The sequence below is a fragment of the Desmodus rotundus genome, chromosome 3 (genome assembly GCF_022682495.2).
Source record: "Desmodus rotundus isolate HL8 chromosome 3, HLdesRot8A.1, whole genome shotgun sequence".
Taxonomy (NCBI): Eukaryota; Metazoa; Chordata; class Mammalia; order Chiroptera; family Phyllostomidae; genus Desmodus; species Desmodus rotundus.
In genome coordinates this window covers 167,784,143-167,796,071 of record NC_071389.1, presented here as the reverse complement: position 1 = coordinate 167,796,071, position 11,929 = coordinate 167,784,143, and the positions used below count along the sequence as shown (strand labels likewise).

General features: G+C 39.2%; 1 non-coding gene across 1 annotated transcript; it reads right to left on the bottom strand.

Moving 5' to 3' along the window:
- Positions 1-6,782: 6,782 nt before the first annotated feature.
- Positions 6,783-6,889, bottom strand: LOC112318708 (U6 spliceosomal RNA). Its single transcript, XR_002976236.1, has one exon. It is a non-coding gene; the product is annotated as a U6 spliceosomal RNA (small nuclear RNA).
- Positions 6,890-11,929: the final 5,040 nt, after the last annotated feature.

The window sequence follows — 11,929 nt, the reverse complement described above, 5'->3', positions numbered from 1 at the left end:
AATGTATGATATTTTTCAAATGCACTAAAAAGTATAGGCAACAAGCGTGATGGGTTATAAAAGATGGCAGAAGTGAGATGTGGGATGTAGTGATTGAGAAAGAAGGTGATGAGGCTTGAGTTGAACTTAAAAAAAGAAAGATAGATGGGATGGGGAGAGGGTGAAACCATTTCTCTTCATGCTGGGAGGGAAATCATGGGCAATGGATCTGAAAGGAAGATAAAAATTGTTACATTCAGGATCCTAAGGACCAGCACCTGGCTGGACTCACTGTACTCTCAGGTGAGCCCTCAGGTAAGAGAGCCAGCCTCTCTGTTCCGGGGCTCTTCCCCTTTCAAAAATACCACATGTTTATAGCATGCTTGGAGATTGAGGGCTAAACCCTGTACAACACTGTAAGGGGCACAGGAGCTTCACTGTAGAACACTGAGCTTCTTCATAAGGTTGTTATAAGAATATGGAACTGCCTTTTGACCCAGCAATTCCACTGCTGGGATTGTACCCTAAGAATCCTGAAATACCAATTCAAAAGAACCTATGTACCCCAATGTTCACAGCAGCACAATTTACAACAGCCAGGTGCTGGAAACAGCCTAAGTGCCCATCAGTAAACGAGTGGATCAAAAAACTGTGGTATATTTACACAATAGAATACTATGCAGCAGAAAGAAAGGAGAAACTCCTACCTTTTGCAACAACATGGATGCAACTGGAAAGCATTATGCTAAGTGAAATAAGCCAGGCAGTAAAAGACAAATACCATATGATCTCACCTATAAGTGGAACCTAATCAACAAAACAAACAAGTGAGCAAAACAGAACCAGAGACATGGAACTAAAGAACAAACTGACAGTGACCAGAGAGGGGTGGGGGGAGGGGGACAGCAGGGAAAAGAAGGGGAAGGGTCAAGTCAAGGAACATGTATAAAGGACCCAGGGGAAAAGACAATGGGGATGGGGGGAGTACGGACTGAAAGTGGAAGGTAGGGGGTGGGTAGGGCAGAAGAGAGTAATAGGGGGGAAATGGGGACAACTGTAATTGAACAATAAAAATATTTTCTAAAAAAGAATAACATTTGTATGGGATTACTAATATTTCACAGCCCTGGGTCTTCATGTCCCAACTTGTCAGCTAATGCCAATGGTATTTGTGCCAAATGAAATCACTATTCATGGTGCAGTTTATCAAGCCCTCTCTGACACAGAGGAAATTGCCTGGCTTCCTTTACTCAGTGAGTATGCCTTACTGTGTTTTTTGTCCTGTTATGCTATATTGTATCACGTTGTCACTAAAGGTTTTGTTGTAATCTTCTACCAAATAATAACATAACTGATACACTCATCTTCCTATGTTCACAGTTCAGAAAGCTACACTGGCTAGTCAATTACTTATGTTACCTGTATGCAATATTTAACCATCTGTGACCACTGGTGTAAGAAAGAAAGAAAAAAAAAAAACACTGAATATAGTGAAAACTAACACATTTCTATTTCCCTCTTTTCTCTCCAGTATGGAACCTAACATGTCTCCCAGCATTCAGTTAACTGACCCTTTTCCTCAATACCTTTTTTTCCCTCATGAATCAGTTCCTATCTCTTCAAGTCTTTAACATTATTAAATGCTGTTTCTCAGATTTCTTCTACAGCATTTAGTGTTTCAGTGCAAGGCTAATCTTTCAGTAACTCGAAGCCTTAAATAAAGGCCTTAACCTGCACAACCCCTCTTAGCCTGTTTTAATTTTGATGACCTGACTTCATTTTCTAAAACCTGGTAGTGTTTTTAAAAAAATATCACAGGCTGTGTGCCGGGCACGTCACAGACCAAACTTTTATAACCTTGGAAGAAAGGTCTTGGGAAGACTCTTAAGAGATGGGAAAGGAAACATTTTTCGAGTGTGAACTGTGATATTATACGATTGAACACTGACTACTTCTATTCAAGATCTTACAACAACAAATGAAAAGTTAACTATTCTATTGTAATTGGAACCCATACCAGCTATGAGAGGAAAATTCACCGCTTTCTACTAAGAAGATTAGAGGCTGTTTCTAGCAAGGCAAAAACCAGTTATTAAAGTTTTCTAGCTAAATAAAGACTGTTACTGGGGATGTGTAAGCAATTAGCTCCTGCCTTCACACACAGGACACGTCAAGTGGATTGTAGGAGAAGTGTGGGCAGGGGCCTAAGCAGAGCCCTATTCAGCCACACCTAAATACATTTTCCTGCCTTTTAAGGCTGGCATCTACCCTAAGACACCCCAAGTGAGGTATGAAGAGCTTCAAACCCCTTTTCACAGAGAGTTAAAGTGGACTCAGGATCTGCACGTGGAGCTCCAAATCCTTGCTCTATCCCTTACTGGCTGAGGATCGTCAGCAATTCATAGAAACTCTTTGACCAACAATTTCCTATTCTGTAAAACAGTGCGCATAATACCTATTGTTCAGAGTTATTGAGATATTTAACAATAATATACACAAATTATCCAGAATAGAAGGGGGTTTCAATACATGATAAATATCGCTATAAATATAACAAATCTCCACATTTCCCCCAAAATACACACACACGGGGGTAGGAGGAGAGAATGGGCAATAATTCTATGCTGTTGAGAAAAAAAGAGGTCTATAGAAACATTTTTGTTACTTTATCATTTCACCATTTTAGGCATCATATAGAACTTACCGGGGTGTGGATTTTACATCAGGTCAGCTTCCATTCAGAGGGACATATTACTTTAGTTTCCCAGAGAACAGACAAGAAATATTCTTCAGGGGAGAGGGAGAGAGAGCCCATCACTTGTATCCTCCTCAAGAGGCTGAGCAGTGCTTGTCCACCTGGCTAACCAGTCTGAGTTCACCTGAGCTCTTTCAGCAAGAGCTTTAGTAATACAGCCATAGAAAGAAAACAAGTGGCACGTGTGAAGGGGAGTGAGCAGGTGAACATTCTCTCCCTCATTCCTGCTTACCACCACCAACCAGGTATACATGTCATTCTCCATGACATTATCTGCCTTTCCAAGACAGAGGAACAAAGCAGGGACCTCCTTTCTTAAAATACTACCTTTAGTGCCTGGCATTTGACCATGACTTTGCAAGTCTGTAGTGGGTCTGTGGTGTACTGCCCAGATCCCGCTGTAGGCTGAGCTTCTCTTTCCCTCTGTTGCTGGGGGAATTAATTGCCTGTTGATGACTCACAGCTGACTCCCTCCCCAGGAATTACCCTCAGCCAAAGGGAGCTGCCTTGCTCTCCTAGGGCAGCCAGCATCCAGTGACTACTTGAGGTGAAGGTACGAAAGGCCCTGCACCCTTGCCTCAGGTCAGGAAGGGCCATTCCAGGTCTAGAACTCTGCAAGGGATCTGCTGAAGCAACTGCTTCACAGTTCAAGTTTTCTTCTGCCTCCTCTGAATGGATGCTGACTCTCCTCTTTTCTCCCATTCCCTAATAGGTGTTCCTTAGAGCTCCCTCCAATTAACTTCCTGCATGCAAATCTCCATCAGAGTCTGTGTAAAAAACTCAGTCTACAAATCATTCTGAAGATCAAGCAAAAGCCAGATAAATAAATAAATACTCAAATACTTAACCACTTCCACAGATCTTAAGTGATGCGATTGAAGGTGGGACTGTATGGTCCAAGGGGAGTCTGAGCTTGCACTAGTGCTGCAGGGTGCGAAGAAGAAACTGGGCTCCGGCTGGGGAAACGACCATTGGGCGCCTGCCAAGAGTTTTGCAGTGTGTACTTCTGGACTACATGTGCATAGAAAGCAGAGGGGGATGGTAAAATGCCAGTCATTGTCCACTTCAAACAATTCAGATTCCACCGAGGCTAGCTGAAAACTGGCTTGGGAAATAACAATACGTGAACAAATACAAGAAACAATCACAATAATGAGCATTAGGAGGGCGCTTTACAGACTACAAAGCATTTTCAAATACAGCCCTTTCCATCCTCACGATGGAAAACCACCAGAGGAGTAGGCTTGTTGTTGTTACTGCCATCTCCAAATGAGGACACGTAGATTGGTCCCGAGAACTTCTCCAGGTCACGCACCCAAGCCAGGGCTCCCAGTAGTTGTCTCTCCAAGCCCCGGGCACATTCCCCTATTCGAAGATGCTTATCCCCAACAGTACCAGCCTGATGTTCCCTCTGTAGAAATTTCATCACAGAAAACTGAGTGTGTAAGATAAGGAATGAAGTTAGAAATATGAGCCACTTACTTCACAAAGGTAAATTATCTCTCTTCCTAGAATAAGGCACTCACTCCATATCAAAGACTTTTTCATGGGTGTTGAGGACCAAATCTGAGATTCATTAGAGTCTCTCTGATTTAAGCCATTGAAGTAGGAAGCATGGGGTGTTTACCTGTGGAAATTGTGCCCTTAATAAATTCAGCCTTTGTTTTCTATGAGACCAAACCACTCAGACTCTTTGCTTAAGAACTCACCTGAACTGAGAAACACAGGCTTCTTCAGCACAAGAAGGTGAAGGGATTTGGGGTAGGGATAGGGCAACTGAGTAAGGGACCCCTCCGAGTTCCAAGCGGGGAGGTGAAGAATGTGCCACCTGGAATTCCTCTCATGATTCCACCGTCTTGTCCCCCCACCCAGCGCCGTGAACATTTGCTATTTTTACCTCCTGACCTCAGCATGGGTCTCTCTGAAGAAGCAGCCATGAGACTGATTTTCAAGCATGTTTTATTTTTTTTCATAACCTCATAAATGTACAGGCTGCTGAAAAAAATAGCTGAGAGAAAATCTAGAAAAAATTGTTATGCTGACCTAAATGTTGCATTGAGGCGTATGCCTAAAATATATATATATATATCTGTCATATTCCATGAGGGAAATGGGGGTTAGAGGTTCTTTGTTTGATATTCTACTTAGTTTTCTTGAACCTATAAAGCCATTTTCATTTCTTAAACTGCATTACTAGAAACCACAAAGAAGATCAAACCTGAATTTATTAAGAGGATATACTCAAAACTTAAATGTGTGTTATAGGATTTGAGGAAGCATATATTTGGTTACTGCTAGGTGGATTGCACATTTGCTTCAGTGTGATTTGAGAGAGGCTATTCTTAAGTTGTTCTACTTACTAGCTATTCTGATACCCGGGGTGTCCATTTCTGGCATGCCAGAGGGAAGCATAACATTAGGAGTAGATTTTTCTTACAGCAAAGTGGTAAATCTGCATGAACTTTTTAAACAGAACTTTGAATACACTCCAATCTGGAACACGTAATTATTTCATGCTGACTAAAATCAAGAAGAAGAAATGTGCGACTATACTCACAGATGTAATTACAAATTACAACCTATGCCTCATCACTGCCATCCACTCGAAATCTTTGCTGGATTTTTTCACTTCAGCTGAGCCAAAAGGCTGAGAAGCAATCTTTGCTGGATTTCTTAAAATGATGACTCCTTATTTCCGTAATTGAATGGAATTTTGAGTATAATGTGACACTGTGTCATTTCCAGGCAATTTATAATGCCTGATGATATTGGTTAGAACTTGAGGAACAATTCTGATGACATTAAAATATCTTCACAGGCAAACAGAAAAAATTCCTCTCCCTCTCCCTCTTTTTATAGTTATTTAATTTTTCTTTTATACACAGAATGGTGACAGTCTACAATAACTCCTGAATTTTTTTCAGTGTGATTGAATGTTGAAACTCACCACTTTATAAACATGGTTTGACTTTTTTACGTAAATGCGTGATAGCCTATGTTTGTCAGAAAGAAGCTCATTTGCCATGTTCCTGCCCATTAACTCAGGCTCTGAGATACTACTTCAGATTTTCCCTGTGTACTGGGCACCTTTCCACCTGGAAAAAAAATATCATTTTTTAATTTGAAGTTTTCACTTATTTATAAAAATTTTAAATAAACCCAAATCTAGTACTGACACCAGGTAACCCCCTATTTCTACTTCTGCATTATTTAGAAAACATTATTGTTTTGTTTTAGGCCTCCAAGCTAGTCATTTGTCTATGACAGAATTTATTCTTCAGTCCCCTGATAACTTAAAAAATCTTTCTCAAACTTTTGCTCTGGCCAAATGCTTATTTGTATCATTACAGAAAAATAAAACTTTCTCCGAATCAATTCTGTTTCTTGGGCATTTAATTAGTCTCTACTTAATCCTGGCTTCCAACAGCTACCCAGGTAGAGAAATTAAGCATCCTAGGCTGTTGTTTTTTTTTTTCTATAACCCTTCCAATGGATATAAGCCCTTCCAGAAATCCATCAAGAATGCTCTGTGGTGCTATAAATAAGGAGATCTTTTCTTACCTTTCCCATGGTACACTAGTTCTTATCCTTTAATATACAAATCAAATTTTATCTCCTTTGTGAAGTTTTCTATGATTCATCCCATTCCTATTTGAGAATTAACTCATCTGCTTGCATGAGCAAAACCAAGCCTATTTGGAAATCAGGGACTGAGATCACTTTATCCTCAGAGTCAAGTGGGATAGAAAACTGGTTGGATGAGCTCATGGAGCTATTTTAAGGTAAATAGACAGAATAGTAGGAGAGTTTTTGTTGAGCAACCTTGACCACTTCATTGCACAATGGCTTTGGGGTCAAACAAATCCAGTGTGGACTCGGCTAAATGAATGCAAATGTATTTACTTTTGTGGGTGTAGGGCTATTCGTACACTCTATTTCTTTTTGAGAGCTTTATGGTTTGTCTCCCTTTAGGAATTTTTGAAAATTTTTTTAACTTTTGATGTTTTTTGTTCTTTTTTTTTGGTTTTTGTTGTTCAAATTTTCCTTTAAAAGTTTGGAACGCTTCATGAATCTGCGTGTCATCCTTGCACAGGGGCCATGCTAATCTTCTCTGCATCGTTCCGATTTCAGTACGCAAACTACCCGAGTGAGCACAAATTGGTCAATTTCATATGAATTGCTCACAATGAAGCCCTTCTACTTTCCTTCAAACGTTGGTGCTGATGGAAACCAAAATTAAGGATAGACGCATTAAGTGTATAAGAACTATAACTAAGTTTGTTGGACCTGTAGTGTGAGTTTTTCCCTTTCATTCGAGATATCGGTCACCACTGTTCTTTTTCCTGTTCAGTCTGAATCAAGTTTTATCAATTTTATTGATCTTTTCAAGGCACCAGTTTTTAATTTCACTTATTTTCTCTCATTTTTCTGTTTATTCTTTTATTGACTTCTGTTCTTATCTTCATTATTTTCTTTCTTCTGCTAATTTTGAGTTAAATTTACTCTTCTTTTTATAATTTCTTCTTTTTATTCATTTTAGAGAGAGAAGGGAAGGGAAAGAGAGAAAGAGAGAAATACTGATTTGTTGTTCACTTATTTATGTATTCATTGGTTGATTCTTGTATGTGCCCTGACTGGGGGGTCAAACCTACAAATTTGTTCTATGGAGACAATGCTTTAATCAACTGAGCTACCCAGTTAGGGTTTCTAGTTTCTTAAGACTATTAATTTGACATCTTTCTTCTTATCTAACATAGCATTTAATGTTATACATTTGTTTCTAAACACTTTGTTGGTTTCACCCCACAAGTTTTTGTGTGTTATATGCTCATTTTTGTTCAGTTCAAAATATTTTCTAAATTTCTTTTTTTCACATATAGATTATTTAGAATGTATTGTTTAAATTCCAAGTATCTGGGGATTTTCCAGATAATTTTGCTTATTTGTTCATTTCAGCTCTCCATCTGTTCCTGAGTTTGAAGTCATGACTCTGATCTCTTCTCTAGGCTGTGATGCTGGGTTGCTACTAGTATATGGTCCCCGCAATGTGCCCTCCAGCAGTTCTCATGGCACTCACCTGGATGTGCCTGACTCCCTGGCTTCACACGATGTGACAGAGGGATCACAAACAATGGTAAACTTGATAGGAAATCAATAGATATCTAATTCAATCAAATTAAAATCGCATTAAGTGTTTGGCAGAGATTAGACAAATAATGCACAGAGTGGATTTCTCCAGAAATACTCAGTGAGAAAAAGGGCATTGAAAATGTACAATGTGGTTTTACTCAAACTTGAGAATTAATAGGGATGATAAAGTTAAGGTATGAAGGACTTAAGATTGTTAGTAAGACCTTGACATAACCCCACAATTCTTTCAAAATTATGTTCCTCTTTTGTTTATGTGGTCTTTTTTCCCAGTTTTATTGAGAAATATTTACATACATCACTGTATAAATGGACAGCATGCAGCAGGATGGTTTGACTTACATACATCGTGAAATGATTACCATAATAGGTTTAGTTAACATCTATCATCTCATATAGAAACAACAAAAAGAAAAATAATTTTTGCCTTGTGATGAAAACTGTTAAGGTCTACTCTCTTAACAACTTTCCTATATATCATAGAGCAGTGTTAACTATAGTCATCATATGTACAATTACTAATACTTATTTATGTTATAACTGAAAATGTACTCCTTTTGACCACCTTCCTCCAATTCCTCCTCCTATAACCTGACCTCTGGTAATACACCTCTGATCTCTCATGCACTGTTGGTGGAAATACAGTTTGGTGCAGCCACTGTGGAAAGCACTATGCAGTTGCCTCAAAAAAATTAAAAATTTTACTGCCTTATGACTCAGTGATTCCACTTCTGGGATTATATCCGAAGAAACCAAAACATTAATTTGAAAGAATATATGCACCCCTATGTTCATTGCAGTGTTATTTACAATAGCCAAGGTTTGAAAGCAACCCAAGTGTCCATCAGTAGATGGTGTACAAAAAACCTGAGGTATATTTACACAATGGAATACTACATGGCCATAAAAAAGAAGGAAATCTTACCCTTTGCCAAAGCATGGATGGACCTGGAGAAGACTATGCTAAGTGAAGTAAGCTAGTCAGAGGAAGGTAAGTACCATATGATTTCATTCCTATGAGAAATCTAATGACCAAACAAACAAACAAAATAGAAACAGACTCATAGAGACAGAGAACAGACTGACAGCTGTCAAAGAGGAGGGTGGTTGGGGTGGGTGCAAAAGGTGAAAGAATCAAGAAAAAAAAAAACATCTCATAGACACAGACAACAGAATGATGATTATCAGAGGGAAAGCGGGGTAGGGGAGGTAAAAGAGGGTACAGAGGGAATAAATGGTAGTAAAAGTAGACTTGATTTGGAGGTGGTGTACACACTATACAATATACAGATGATGTACTGTAGAAATGTATACCTGAAAACTGTATAATTTTATTAGCCAATGTCACCCTACTACATTCAATAAAAAATAAAATAAAATCAGCAAACTTGTAACATTGCTGATATTGACCAATCAATTTTGTTGTAGTTCAAAGTTATTTATCATTTTGGGAAACAAAAAATAATTTTCGTGTTATTAAGGCACATAATTTGCTTTTATGGATTAATGCTGTGACCCTTTCTAGCATCACTAATTGATAGAGGGTTGATTGCATTATGTTAAAAGTCTTTGGATATTGGATTTTAAAATGTTTTATTTTCACAAAATGTATTCTAGAGATAAAGACCAGATTTGATTTTATAATCAAAATGACTTAGGAAACTTGGGTGAACCAGAAAAAAAGGAAAAAGCAAAACAGAAAGGGGAAACAGATAGGAGGCTAGAGGCTGAGGTTTTAACTCTTAGGAAGGATAAAAACCAACCTTATAATCAGAACTTGTAATTATTTATTATCATGGTAGAGAGATGGAAGTTGTTAAATCGCGCTTTCCCGACCATCTGCCCACATTGTGTGTGCTGCCTCTGCGGCTGGTGCTGCTCTGCGGAGAACGAAGACATCCTGGGCTCACACTGGGTTTCCTACCAGCAATGTTCTCACTGCCGAGCCTCAGTCAACCCTACGAAGTCTAGAAGAGTGTGATCAATAAAAGTCAGATGACGGCATGTGCGTTGATGAGGAACTTCGATGTCATGTTTAGCATTTGGGGGGTTGGGTTTGGTTTGGTTTGGTTTTGGTCCCATTCTACAACTCCGAACAGCTAACATTCCATTTCAATCTCAACAGGAACTAAAGAATACTGAACACTATACTGTCTCAGCTTTGGAAAGCCTGAAATATCACAACGAACAATGGCTATGGAAGAAAAACAACAATAAAGTTTGTTTTGTTTGACAGCAACTGACAATGATGTTATTGTCCACACATGTCTGTGTATAAATACTGTTATACATCTTGCAGCTCTTTCCCCCCCAGTGTAATCCAGGCATGGAAGTAGTTGATCAACCCATCACCATGGATTCTGAAAAGTCTGCCCAAGGGACCTCAGATATAGATCAGGGGTAAAACTGTATTGTATCTGTTACTGTGACTGATACCAGTTCTCTGTCCTACTCATTAGGAAGAACAGCCCCAGGGAACAGGCCACTGTTCTCAGAGACCCCCATCCCCATGGGTCCCGCTCTCACCCTTTACCTGCTGTAGCTCCCCAGTCTCTCCTGGTCCTGGCCCCATAGGTTCCACTGTGTGTATGCACACAGGAATCCAATGATACCACCTCTGGCCCCACTAATTTCCTCTGGGATACCCACAACTAACCTTTAGGGATTTATCAGTTTCTCTATCTAAACCAAGTATGAAAAATCTGTTACTTTTGTTTTAGTTTAAATAGAATGCTTAACCCAGAAAACTAAGAGGAAAGCAATGAATTTCAAAACAAAACAATTCAAATTCTTTTTCTTCAACTCACTATAGACCTTGAGTAAATTACCTCACTTTTATTATTCATTCAACCAAGATTTCCTGAGGGACTACTATGCCAAGCATGCTTAGGTAATAGGTATGCGAAGAGAACTGAGAAACAGTTCTTGTTCTCAAGGAGCTTACGAGGGAAAACAGAAGGTGGACAGGCACAGTGATGTTTATGTGCTGGGTGGCACAGATCACGAGAGGAGGAAATGAGGGAGCTCTTACAGAATCACCTCACCCAGACTGGGAAGGTCAGGGTGGGCTTCTAGGAGGCAGAGAGTCTGAGGCGAGGCCTGAAGGATAAGTAAGGAGACAGTCAGTGCAAGTGAGGAGGTGGGCATAGGAGGGGGTGCAAAAGGACAAAAGAGTAAATGATAAAAGACTTCAAAAGTAGAAAATGTTATCCTGGCATGCTACCTGACCTAGCATAAAAAATTGCCATAAATATATAAATACCACTAATTTGTTTTTTATTTTTATTTTTAATTATACTTTATTGATTATGCTATTACAGTTGTCCCAAATTTTTCCTCTTCCCCCCCCTCTATCCAGCACCTCCTACTCCCTCAGGCAATCCCCACACCATTATTCATGTCCATGGGTCATGCATATAGGTTCTTTGGCTACTCCATTTCCTATACTGTGCTTTATCTCCCCATGGCTTGAATGCCTTTAATTAGTTTTTAAAGCTGAACTATAGACAAAAATATCGTCAATGGTTTCAGCATATAACATTAAATATTAACATTAATTAACCATACAAAAGAAAATTATTACATCTACCCTCTGATGTAGTAATTCCACTCCTAGGTATTTCACCAAGACAAATGAAAACATGTCCACACAGAAACTAGAATAAAGATATTCTTAGCAGCTTTATATATATTAATCCAAACTGGAAACAACTCAAATGTCTTTTAACAGTGAAATGGATAGACAAATTGTATTTACACAATGCAATACTCTGCAGGGGTAGGAAGGAATAAACTATTGATACATGCAACAACACGGATGAATCTCCCAGATATTATACTGAGAGAAAGAAGCCAGACACACACAAAACAGAAAATACTACGCTCCCATTGATGCAAAGGTCTAGAAGAGGAAAGTCTACTCCACAACGGGAAAAGTCAGATGAGTGTTTTCCTCTGGAAGGTGCAGGGGACTGACTCTGAAGAAGCACAAAGGGAAATTTCTGGGGTGATACAAATGAGAGAGATGTGGGTTGCACAGGTATATGC